The 13929-nt window shown below is 43.1% G+C and overlaps 1 protein-coding gene across 8 annotated transcripts in view; it reads left to right on the top strand.

The window, feature by feature from the left end:
- The window catches only part of sdt (stardust), a 660846-nt gene that overhangs the window by 370382 nt on the left and 276535 nt on the right, over positions 1 to 13929 (top strand). The window contains exon 1 of one of the 8 annotated variants that reach the window (XM_070087052.1): positions 6286 to 6367. The exons of 6 other annotated variants lie outside the window; for them this stretch is intronic. The gene's annotated coding sequence lies outside the window, so the exon portion shown is untranslated. Of the gene's footprint in view, positions 1 to 6285; positions 6459 to 13929 lie in introns of those variants that run through there. One more of the 8 variants, XM_070087051.1, reaches the window with a different exon arrangement.

Raw genomic sequence — 13929 nt, 5'->3', positions numbered from 1 at the left:
GCTCGTACGTTGGACTGCGTGCGTCCAGCAGTAACAGCCTGGTTGATCAGGCCCTGATCCATCGGGAGGCCTGGTCGTGGACCGGGCCGCGGGGGCGTTGATCCCCGGAATAACCTCCAGGTAACCTCCAGGAGACCGGATGACCTGAAAAGAAGAAAAAAAAAGTTTTTTTTTTACATTTAGTAATTTATACAAGAGAAGGAGTTACTAGCCCCTTGCTCCCGGCATTTTAGTCGCCTCTTACGACACGCATGGCTTACGGAGGAAGGATTCTTCTCCACTTCCCCATGGTTGAAGAAATAAGAGATGTTTGCCAACACCAGCTTAGACGGTACGCTTCCTAGTGATAACTAACTGAGCTGTGTGGCACAGCATCACTTCCTGTGCACCACACTCCTGGCGCTGTGGGTGGAAGAGGCTGGACTTGATGACGAGGGATTTAGCACCATTTACCATTTTTACGACATGGCCAGAAGTAATAATCTTCGCTCTGGCGGGAGAGTCTAATATGCCAGAGTATATAGGTGGTTCTTAAAATGAATATATTTAAGTCGGGATTCGCTTCGTTCATTCTTTCTTGGAATACCGAACAATGCCAAGCATCACTAGTGCTCTGTCAGTCATGATGCACACACACACACGCACGCACGCACGCACACGCACACACGCACGCACGCACGCACACACACACACGCACTCACACACCCACACACACACACACCACACACCCAACACACACACACACACACACACACACACACACACACACACACAATAATTATAAACCTTGAGTCCCACACAGGGGACGCAACAGTGTGTGTGTGTGTGTGTACTCAACTAGGTGAGTACACACACACACTGTTGCGTCCCCTGTGTGGGACTCAAGGTTTATAATTATTATTGTATGTACATAATTTCCTTTTTCACTTAATATTGTATTGCTAATATCTTCGTTAGTAGCTAAAAGGAAGATACCTTGCTTTATATTATTATCTGACCCTATATTATTACCTATGTAAACAGGTAGGGCATGTGTTTGTTGAATTATGTTAGAAAGAGCCTTTGCTAACTACCGTAAGATTGTTAGGGTCAATCGGTCTCTCGGGGGTGTCCCGTGAACCGGCTTGATGTAAGGCTTGGTTCAGTCCCCGCCTGTCTCTAGCCCAGGAAACATCTCCCTCTCCTCTGAATGTTTGATGAAACTCAAGTTTTGGGTAGAAGAAGGTTTCGTTGGTGAGCCGGAACCTGTTTCTCGCTACTCTGAGTATCCGTGACCAGAGTTATTCCCAGACATAGTGATTTTGATATTGACTAAGGTTATGGCTCTTTCAGACAGTCTTAAAATAAAGCTTTGGATTTAACTGTATGGTTTCTACGTATTAACGTGGTCCAGAATTATGTTGGGCTGAAATTACTATCGGCATGAAGGGAGTGGTACGATTTCTATAGAGATTCTTTTGAAGATCTCTGTTGAGTTTGATCAATTTCTCTCTCTGTTCCTGCTCTGTTGTGATTGTTATATTCTGATGTTTCGACATACGTCTTTACCTTTGTGTCAGCTCTTGCTTGGTAGGTAACTATGGTTGAAACAATATATTATTCGAAGAATTATGATTAATCTTATTTTGTAAAGTAAAAGGACACAAGTGCAACTAATGTGACATTTATTGTGGCAACGTTTCGTTCTCCAGGAGCTTTATCAAGCTTGATAAAGCTCCTGGAGAGCGAAACGTTGCCACAATAAATGTCACATTAGTTGCACTTGTGTCCTTTTACTTTACATATTGTCGGTAATTCTACCAACTTTATTACAATCTTATTTTGGTCTGATGGAGTCTAGCCACGTCAAGGCATTACTTATACTTAAAATTGCTGGAACTTTCATATATATATAAATTATGTAAGACAAGTATCTATGAGAATATCATTGTAGTAAAGTATTCTCGAATTTGTACTGTAATCAAGTACCTCCAACACTGTAGTACTATTCTGTCTTACTCATGATGCTGGTGAGGGGCTCTTGATCTAGGGAATTGGATCTGTGCTCCAGTTCCCTGAATTAAGCCTGAATGCCTTCCATCCCCCCATAGGCGCTGTATAATCCTACGGGTTTAGTGCTTCCCCCTTGATTATAATAATAATCTGTCTTACTCAACGGGAGAGAGAAAAGCTTTGTATCACACACTGTGTAATATTAATCTTTTATATCAAAGATATTAAATTTTATCTTGTTGGATCATTGCCTCCTAGTTATAATCCCAGATCTCGAGAACGATGGTATTTCTACCAAAGGATATCTAGACCTGTCTTTGTTGCAACTACTTGTTACGAAAGAGAAAGCCATTATACAGGCTAAATACGTAAAGGGATTCTTTCAAGAACTTCCTGGAGTTATCTGCGCTCTTTACTTGTGTAACCCAGCAACACAAGATTTCTTTTTGTAACACACACACACACACACACACACACACACACACACACACACACACACACACACACACACACACACACACACACACACACACACGCACGCACGCACGCACGCCCACAGTCCCAGTCTTTCGATCTCGTTAAAATTAGAGATCTCTAAATGTCCAATGTATTTCACGAGCCACTTTCGTTTTTGATGTTATCTGACATATGAACAACTTAGCGCAGGAGAGCGTAGTAACTTGAGAAAGACATCATTCCTCTCGCCGTTATCTCCAATCATACAATGAGCGATGTCATAACAGCAAGGCATGATCAGCGCCTCTGTAAAATTGTACTTGCATTCCGGTTCAATCCTCGGTGATGCCGTGTGTGAACCTGGTTCAACTCTGTTCCCTTGATTACACTGAGTGAGAATTCTGAGGAAACCATCACCCTCGCGATCCGGTCCTGGACTAGATCTAAGTTCCGTCTTAAAAAAGTAATTAAGGGTTTGTTGGTAATTCTCCTTGTATGTGAAGGTAGGATGTTGAAAAGTCTTGGGTTCCTCAAACTAGTTGAGTTGTTCTTAGTGTACTTGTTTCTCACTTGCACTGCCTGCTGAACCTCTGGTAGAGAGTTCTATCAGTCTGTAGATTTTGACTTATTCCTTGTAGTTGTAGACGATGATGTCTCTTTCCCCTTTGTTACATGGACTCCAGTCTGATGGACTTTGTTCGCTCAAAATTGTTTAGGCTGAAGTGTTATGGGCGGTGAAAGTTGTCTGTACATTCTCCAGATCTTCAGTTCTGCCCGACTTAAAAGAAAGGGGCTGTTACTTTACAACATTATTCCAGTCTAGAAAGTACAAGTGCCTTTCGGTTTTATATTTTTCTAAAGAGGGGCAACTGAAACGTGTCATCGTTTAACATCATATTGTTATCTGCAACCCACTGGAAGACTTGTTTTATATCAGCTTGGAGACTTGCAGAGGCTGATGCAGTGTTGTGATTCGTGACTACAAGTCAAACGGGAGAATGTTAAAAGGAATCAGGGGAAAACACAGTCTTCAGGAGCAGATTTTACTGGCTCCAACATTACAGCTCATCGGTGACTGTAACGTTACAACTCATCAGTGAGTGACATTACAACTCATCACTGGCTGTAAGATCACAACTCGTCACCTTAAGTTAGAATATAAGATCAGTTGACCGCATGACAAGTTATCACTCTTGTTAAGTACTCTCTTTATCACAGCGTTTACCTGGAGAGAGTTCCGGGGGTCAACGCCCCCGCGGCCCGGTCTGTGACCAGGCCTCCTTAGGTCAGTGTCCCAGGATGCGACCCACACCAGTCGACTAACACCCAGGTACCCATTTTACTGATGGGGAACATAGACAACAGGTGGAAAGAAACACGTCCAATGTTTCTACTCTGGCTGGGAATCGAACCCAGGCTCTCACCGTGTGAAGCGAGAGCGTTAACCACCAGGCCACCAGAGCCACCAGGCTGTCAGATAATGAATGGAACCTTGCTGATTATTTATAATGAAAATCTAATTATATAAATAATGATAACACTCACACAGTGTGTGGTTATAAAAGTCACTGTGTAGATTACCCTTCGACACTTTCGGGGGTCGCTGCTTCCCGGGCGCCCGATTCCAGGTCAGGTCTTCGGGTTGACGACCTGATCAGTTATGTTGTTAGTGCTGGTCACACGCAGTTCATTGCACCACAGCCAGGTTGATCAGCAACTAATTTGAGGAACTTATCAAGTTCCCCCTTGAGAAAAAAAAGCCAGGGGGGTTGTTGGTGATTCCCCCTATGTATGAAGAGTGGGTGTTGAAGAGTCTTGGTAACTTTACACTTATTGAGTTTTTTTTAGTACAAAGTCGTTCGAACTTTCGTGGAACCGTAAGTTTCCGCCGGAACTTGATGCGGGGTTCCGTGGGGCACAGCATAGGAGAATGAGAGAGATGAGAATGATAAAGATGTGACACAATAATATCTACGGCTCTTACAACCCCTGTAGGAGAGATGTGAGATGAGAACAGGCGTTCTTCTAGTAAGTTTAGTTAAACTAGTAGTAGTAGTAGCAGCAGTAGTATGACTATTACTGTCGTGGTTATATCAGACAATACTAAGTCTTCTGTTGCTGGTAAACACAAAATATATATAAGGAAAAAACGCAGGATGCTTAGGTCACTGCTCAAGGAAATACGAGGACTGCATGAACCATCAGGTCATCACAGCCGCCGAGTTTGATGGGACTCTCAGGCAAGTGTTAACACTTCCGTGGGATGCTAGAGCTATTGGACCCCTCAAGGAAGGTTCCTTGATGTTGGTGAGGGGTTCTTGATTTAGGGAATTGGAACTGTGCTCCAGTTCCCCGAATTAAGCCTGAATGCCTTCCACATCCCTCCCCCCCCAGGCGCTGTATAATCCTCCGGGTTTAGCGCTTCCCCTTTGATTATAATAATAATAATAATAATAGAGCTACTGGTCTGTGATTTTTGGCTATTGCTCTACTACTACGTTCCATATACAAAGACGTTATGTCTGCACTCTTTAAGGTCTCTGGTATTTCACCTAAATGTAAGTTCTGTCTTCAGAGGATGCTGGGTACTGGTACTGGTGGCTGAGTGAGTGCGAATGTTTACAGTTTTTTTTCGATTTTTAAGGGGCTAATGCTTAAATAACTCATAAAATTCGAAATATAATTGGACCGGTGCAGTGAGCGGACATGTTTTTTTTTTTTTGTGATGACTCTCTCAAGAGAGTCATGACTCGCTCGCGGAAGTCATGTCTCTCCATTACGAGATGCCATCGCTGTATAGTCCTTGTGGCTTAGCGCTTCTTTTTTTTTTTATTATAATAATAATAATACGAGATGCCATACAAGCCTTTTTTTTTTATGAGAGTATCTTTGTAAACTAGCACACAGTAGTAAATGTTGGATACAGATGTTGGCAAACTTGCCTGATATATGAACACTTCTGTGCTCACTTTAATGTGTTCGCATGATCAGGGGTCACTCTTGTGTCTTCATGACTAGTCATCACTATTCTGCCGGACATCTTACAGGTTGTCGTGTATCTCTGTTATGTGTTGACATTTTACAAATTTTGGAACCTGTCTTTTACAGTACTTTGTAAACTCGAGGGGTTGCTTTGATGCCGGTGAAGAGTTCTTCATCCAAGAAACCAGAGCTACCCTTCCCTTAGGTTGAACCTGATGGCATCCACTTCCCCAGGCGCTGCATGACCCTGACAGGTTAAGCTCTTCCCCCATGAATAATAATAATAATTTATTATCATTATTATTATTTACTTCTACTACTACACTTTACTACTACTAAAACTATAGTACTACTACAACTATACTACTACTACTACTGTACTACTACTACTGTACTACTACTACTATTTTGCTACTACAATTACTAATACACTACTACTAATAATAATAATGACGATTATAATATGAATTGAGGTAAGTATAAGGATCAGTATTACGACACAGGAGCAGTGCAGACCCGTGTTAGGTAAACAAATGTTCTGCTGGTTTTTGTTATGTCAAGAAAGTGTGTTTGTGGGAGTGTGGTGTCGAGTCGACGAGTGTGCAACCAGCCTAGTTCGATGTCTGGCAACTCCTCCAGGAGGTTTCCTTATATGTTCTCTCAAATTCTCCCTTCCTCGTCTTCTTCCGTTCTTCCATGGCTGTTGATTGAACGAAGAAAATATACGGTTACTGATAGGGATTATTAATGGCGGTTATAGTGATGTAGGGAGGTAATAAATATAGGTGGGAAGTAGGACACATGCGCTAGGCAACCGCGCGGGGCCGTGTAACATTCTTGCTAGAGCTGGGAGTCGCCAGTCAAGTTTGTGTGTGTGTGTGGTGAGGGTAGAGTGCGTCTTGTAGCCTCCAGTCTTGGTGAAGTTCCTTTATTTGTAGTGAGTGTGTTTTGTGCAGTGTTTCGTGGAATACAGTGATAGTAGTGTGTGTGTGTGTAAAGTGATGGTGGAGGAATATCCGGGAAGACAGGTGAGTTTGGCGTAGTTTTAAGCGGTGGTGATGAAGCATGTGCAGAGGTTGAACAGGTAGTGTAGGTGTGTTAGGGCAGGTAACATACTCAAGGCCAGGCAGCTAAGAAAACCTTTAATGTGCAAGTTTAACAGTAATATATCTATATATATATATATATATATATATATATATATATATATATATATATATATATATATATATATATATATATATAAATAATCACTGGCGGATCGTATGTGAAAGATTTCTGAAATTTAAGAGACTGTTTAAATCAACCATGGATAGGTGAAACTCTCATTGCAAGTCCAGACATTCGTAAGACTAAAGTCAGAAAGCCCCTTAGGGTGCAGGGGACGAGTAGGGACGTCGAGCGTGTTCCCTAGACGTTCGTCTTAAGGAAAAATATGTTATAAGGAAGTGAGATTCTTTTCACTGCTTTATGCCGTGCCAAAGACGGATGTAGTGTACCAGGAAGAGCTTTGAGGGGGTGTTGTCGTACATGGTGCAGGTGGTGGTCAGGTCCAGGGCGACACTAACAGGGAGGGCAGGTAGGTAGGGCTTCTCGTCTCCCACTCTCCCTGTCATGACTCGGAAGCAGCCGCACTACGGCTTCAGTAGCACACTACTAGAAAGATAAATACCGTGGGTGACGACAGGGTATATACGCCGGGAGGAGGCGTGTACCTGGTATCCGATAGCGTTCGGCTCACAACGACAAGGAACCGGGTTCAAACTCTGTCAGTGCTGGACAGGTGGAAAAATCTCTTACACCTGCTACTTCTATTCACCTAGCAGTAATGTATGGCAGATAAGCTATTTCATGGCTTTCTTTTGGTTAGTCTGACCACAGCCCCAGATGTTTTCAAAGTAAACTTATTCTCATATTCCTCAAAATCATATAATTTTATAAACTCTGTATCAGTCGTCATAAACGACTCTGTTTTGTCTGTTTATTCATTTACATTCTCGTCTCTCTCTCTCTCTCTCTCTCTCTCTCTCTCTCTCTCTCTCTCTCTCTCTCTCTCTCTCTCTCTCTCTCTCTCTCTCTCTCTCTCTCTCTCTCTCTCCCCCCTTCAAAAATTTCCTCTTATACGTGTAAAGATATATATTTTTCATTTATGTTAATGTAAAAAATAATTTTGTACCAAAAGAATCTTAGAAAACTTACCTAACCTTATTATAACACTCAATTTAATTTATCCTAATCCAACTAAATATATTTTAGATAAGTTTACAGTAATTTAATAATAAACAAACACAATGAAATATATTTTTTTAGTTGGCTTCAGAATGATTTTTGCGAAATTATTGCAAAACGAGAGATGCCAAGCCCATGATAATCCTTTTCAAATCACTTGTTCTCTCTAGGCTGGAATACTGCTGTACATTAACATCTCCATTCAAAGCAGGTGAAATCGCAGATCTAGAGAGTGTACAGAGATCCTTTACTGCACGTATAAGTTCTGTCAAGCACCTTAACTACTGGGAACGCTTGGAAGCACTTGACTTGTACTCGTTGGAACGTAGGAGGGAGAGATATATCATAATCTACACTTGGAAAATCTTGGAAGGAATGGTCCCAAATCTGCACACAGAAATCACTCCCTACGAAAGTAAAAGACTGGGCAGGCGATGCAAAATGCCCCCAATAAAAAGTAGGGGCGCCATTGGTACACTAAGGGAAAACACCATAAGTGTCCGGGGCCCAAAACTGTTCAACAGCCTCCCATCAAGCATTAGGGGAATTGCCAATAAACCCCTGGCTGCCTTCAAGAGAGAGCTGGACAGATACCTAAAGTCAGTGCCGGATCGGTTGAAGATTGAGACACTTATGCAGCATATCTTATCCGGCATATGCCGGATCAGCCGGGCTGTGGCTCGTACGTTGGACTGCGTGCGGCCAGCAGTAACAGCCTAGTTGATCAGGCCCTGATCCATCGGGAGGCCTGGTCATGGACCGGGCCGCGGGGGCGTTGATCCCCGGAATAACCTCCAGGTAACCTCCAGGTACACAAATTTTCGTTTGCCGTATTATGGCAATAAGAACTTTGATATTTAAGCCAAAATCGCAAGTTTTACCTATATGGCACGCCGTATATATATATTTTTTCAACACACCGACCGTATCCCACCGAGGCAGGGTGGCCCAGAAAGGAAAACGAAAGTGTTTCTTGGTAAATTCAGTAATGTATACAGGAGGAGGAGTTACTAGCCCTTTGCTCCTGGTATTTTAGTCCCCTCTTACGACACGTATGGCTTACGAAGGAAGAATTCTATTCTACTTCCCCATGCAGTGGCTCTCCTCGCTGCCCCAATTCACACGGACTATACATGTATTTGCGGTGATGCACAAGCCGACCAATATCGTCTACATGGGCTTAACCGCTCCAAAACCAAGGGCTGGTACGCAAGATACACTGAAATCAACATCATAAAGAAAAACCTTGCTACAGGTGGATGCCCAGCCGAGATACAGCCCCGATCACTAGCAGCGAACAATACTCACAACCCCACAATTCACCCCGACGGGATCACCTTGGAAGAATGGCAAGCTCATAGCATGGGACTTCACCTGCGTGTCGACGCTGGCTGACACCTACATCCATCACAGTTTCGGGCGACAGGGAGGAGCTGCTGATCTCAGGGAGGAGTACAAGATCAGCAAGTACAGAGACATAAACCAACAGTATCAGTTTGTCCCAGTGAGACAATGGGGATCATGAGGAAAAAACGCCACACGTTTCCTTAAAGAACTGGGTTCCAGACTCATCGACACCACCAGGGACTCAAGGGCAGCCACTTTCATGTACCAGCGTCTCAGCGTGGCCATCCAGAGGGGAAATGCTTGATGTATACTGGGCTCGCGTCCGGCTGCGGAAGAGCTGGAGGAGATTCATAATCTTTGATATATTGTACCATATAATAACTAGAACAGAGTATACTACTGACTCCGGCCATACAATAGAGCAGAAAAATAATGTTAGGGACCTGGGAGTAGTAATGTCTGAGGATCTCACTTTCAAGGATCACAACAGTGCCACGATCGCACGTGCAAAGAAAATGATAGGATGGATAATGAGAACTTTCAAAACGAGAGATGCCAAGCCCATGATGACCCTTTTCAAATCACTTGTTCTCTCTAGGCTGGAATACTGCTGTACATTAACATCTCCATTCAAAGCAGGTGAAATCGCAGATCTAGAGAGTGTACAGAGATCCTTTACTGCACGTATAAGTTCTGTCAAGCACCTTAACTACTGGTAACGCTTGGAACGCAGGAGGGAGAGATATATCATAATCTGCACTTGGAAAATCTTGGAAGGAATGGTCCCAAATCTGCACACAGAAATCACTCCCTACGAAAGTAAAAGACTGGGCAGGCGATGCAAAATGTCGCCAATAAAAAGTAGGGGCGCCATTGGTACACTAAGAGAAAACACCATAAGTGTCCGGGGCCCAAAACTGTTCAACAGCCTCCCATCAAGCATTAGGGGAATTGCCAATAAACCCCTGGCTGCCTTCAAGAGAGAGCTGGACAGATACCTAAAGTCAGTGCCGGATCAGCCGGGCTGTGGCTCGTACGTTGGACTGCGTGCGGCCAGCAGTTGATCAGGCCCTGATCCATCGGGAGGCCTGGTCATGGACCATGCCGCGGGGGCGTTGATCCCCGGAATAACCTCCAGGTAACCTCCAGGTATGTTCGTGTTTCTTTTTTTTCAATGTATTTTGTCTGTAAGTTCACATATATAAAATATAGGGGTGGTAGAAGAAAATAATTAAACAGCTCCGGGAAAAATCTTGAGTTCCCTTAAGTACGTTTATTCTCTTTTCTGAGGATGTCCCTCAGAGAAGGCTCCTTGTCGCTGGTGAGAGGCTCTTGATCTAGGGAATTGGATCTGTGCTCCAGTTCCCTGAATTAAGCCTGAATTCCTTCCACATCTCCCCCCACAGGCGCTGTGTAATCCTACGGGTTTAGCGCTTCCCCTTTATAATAATGCTCTGAGGATGAGCGTCCCCAGTCCAGTTTTAGAGAATATATATATATATATATATATATATATATATATATATATATATATATATATATATATATATATATATATATATATATATATATATATATATATATATATATATATATATATATATATATATATATATATATATATATATATATATTATATATATATATATATATATATATATTATATAAACACAAGCTTAATGGATGGTCATACCTATACATGGCCACATTAAAAGTCAAGAGTTTTTCTAGTTGTGTACCTGCTCTTTCAGTCAGAAATATGGCCCAGTTGCCCCACAATGTATGTGTGTATATATTACGTACGTATATATGTTCATATTTATAATGTGTAGCTATATTAGGTATGTCCTTAGTTACTGATTGACAAGGAATGCGAGACAGTGTTAGAAGTTAAGGGATGCGTCCTTCACTAACGTTTAATCCAGTACAACTGTACCTCTGTAACTGTTTCTCACTGGCTTACAGCCATTACCCTGGTTAACCACTATAACCACATTATTGCTCAGCCAAATCAAATTCACCGCATTGGCTTACAAAACTTGACACACTCGTGTGATCTGAACACTGCGAGACACGGGCTCACAGGTTACCTGGTTACCTGGAGGTTATTCCGGGGATCAACGCCCCCGCGGCCCGGTCCATGACCAGGCCTCCCGATGGATCAGGGCCTGATCAACTAGGCTGTTACTGCTGGCCGCACGCAGTCCAACGTACGAGCCACAGCCCGGCTGATCCGGCACTGACTTTAGGTATCTGTCCAGCTCTCTCTTGAAGGCAGCCAGGGACTTATTGGTAATTCTCCTAATGCTTGATGGGAGGCTGTTGAACAGTCTTGGGCCCAGGACACTTATGGTGCTTTCCCTTAGTGTACCAATGGCGCCCCTACTTTTTATTGGGGGCATTTTGCATCGCCTGCCCAGTCTTTTACTTTCGTAGGAAGTGATTTCTGTGTGCAGATTTGGGACCATTCCTTCCAAGATTTTCCAAGTGTAGATTATGATGTATCTCTCCCTCCTGCGTTCCAACGAGTACAAGTCAAGTGCTTCCAAGCGTTCCCAGTAGTTAAGGTGCTTGACAGAACTTATACGTGCAGTAAAGGATCTCTGTACACTCTCTAGATCTGCGATTTCACCTGCTTTGAATGGAGATGTTAATGTACAGCAGTATTCCAGCCTAGAGGCTTAGGCTAAGTAAGGTTCAAGACCTGCGTCCTGACGCTGGTCTTGAGTCATGTGATGACCAGAGCCTTGGGTCATGTGACCCAGGCCTTCCCCGGGCTTACCCAGCCACCTCTGTAAAGTTTAAAAATGACGTTAATTAATGTTAGATGCGTTGATGGTTCGTGATGTTTGCTTTTCTGATACCCCTCTCGTTTTGATACCCTTCTGTTTTGATACCCTTCTGTTTTGATACCCCTCTGTTTTGATACCCTCTGTTAAGATAGCATCTTTTCTGATGCCCCCTTTGACACCGTTTAGGAAGATGTTTTGCTTTTGGGACGTCCCAAAAAACAAAACTGGGCTTAAAGGTTTCGAACTTATCAAGAAAAACACTTCCGACTGACACTTAATGCAGTGATTTCATTTAAAGAACTTGTGCAATTAACATAGGTTAATTGCATAGGTTATTTACATATGTAATTAACGAATATAAGCACTAAGTACTCTCGTCGTACTTTCTTCCCAGGCACTATATGACCCTTAAGAATTTAGTTCTTCCCCGTGAAAATAATAATAATAATGTTGGTTTAGAAAGACACGTAAGCAAACACTATGACATATTTATTAGAAAACGTTTCGGTCCTGGGACCTTGATCACTTCTAACATACAGAGGTAGAAAGGCATTATATATAAAGGCGGAGAGTGAGGTGTGACGCACGTGACCTGAGGAATGTCATAAGAACATAAGAATGGAGGAACACTGTAGAAGGCCTACTGGCCCATGCGAGGCAGGTCCTTATCAAAACAACCTCTGCCTATGATGAGGACGGGTAGACGTTGAAATCATGTGACTCCTGTGTTGTTGGGTTGGTGGTGCTTAAGTATCATGTATGCCAATGCTTTTGAAATTTTGTAGTTTCCAGTGTTGCGTTCTATAGTGTCGGTGACGGCGATTAGTGAGGCTTCTAGGCACCGTCGGCGTCTGAGGTCTGGTTCGGTGAGAACGAGTTGTGCCTCATTCCAATTCATCAAATGTCCCGTGGAGTCTCTGTGGAGGACACAGGCGTACCTTACATCGTCTCTGTTAGAGGCATTTCGATGCTCATTCAAGCGGACTGCAAGATCTCTGCCTGTCTCGCCTACATATTTCTTGGGACAGAACCCACAGGGGATAGTGTAGACGCCTGCTGTAGAAGTTAGAGGTGTGAGGCTGCGTTTCGTAGTGAGGTCTTATGTTCTTATGACATTCCTCAGGTCACGTGCGTCACACCTCACTCTCCGCCTTTATATATAATGCCTTTCTACCTCTGTATGTTAGAAAGACGGGTCATCGCAAGATTGGGACCCGTGCCAGGACTATGGTCATGGCGAACATTATACATACATGTATGTTAGAAGTGATCAAGGTCCCAGGACCGAAACGTTTTCTAATAAATATGTTAGTGTTTGCTTACGTGTCTTTCTAAACCAACTTGTCGGTATTTATTACCAAGGTTTATACCAATAATAATAATAATCGTGGAAGTGGAAGGGAATGGCGTTATTAAACCGACTTCTCAAATGAATGTGAATTTCAAACCTGTTAATTTTTTTTCCGCTCTGGCAGAATTACTGATTTAATTTCTGCTTCATGGACACCTAAGATGATAGGCAAGTTTTACGTGCCTAAACGTACATTTAATGTACTCTTACTTTTTACTTTTTTATGCGCTTGTTAATAGTTCCTAATCCTGGAATATTACCTCTCCAACCTAGGAGACTTGGTGTGAGACCGGGCCAAGGGGAAGATGGTCCCCGCAGCCACTAATAGGAGACACTAGTAACTGGCGTGGATGTTGTGGTGTCGCATGAAACACAGATATATTATACACAGTTCAAAGGTTTAACTAATGTGACCAACACTGGTAAGTGTTAAGTACTCACAGAGTTGTATTTCCGGGGGTCGAGAGACTGCTCCTGACCCCCACCTCCTAGCCAACTTTGGCCTGTATCACTGCTTTCTGGCTTCTTAAGCCTTATCATATCTACTCTTGAAACTGTGTATCGAGTTCGTCTCCACAACTGCCTCATCCAAGTCATTTCACCTTTCAGCATCTGTGAGAGTCGTACATCATACAGTGCATGTGTATTTCTGGTGATATGCTTGGCGTTATATTTATCTCCAGGTCCTTTTCTCTGATATTTGCAGCTTCCCCTCCCCTCCAGTGCTGCACTGTGTCCACCTGCCTTCACCTCCATTTAGCATGACTACGCATTTCTTGG

This window comes from Cherax quadricarinatus, chromosome 20, assembly GCF_038502225.1.
Source record: "Cherax quadricarinatus isolate ZL_2023a chromosome 20, ASM3850222v1, whole genome shotgun sequence".
In the NCBI taxonomy this organism is placed as follows: Eukaryota; Metazoa; Arthropoda; class Malacostraca; order Decapoda; family Parastacidae; genus Cherax; species Cherax quadricarinatus.
Note: the sequence above shows the minus strand (reverse complement) of the source record. Positions and strands in the feature narration are given on the sequence as shown.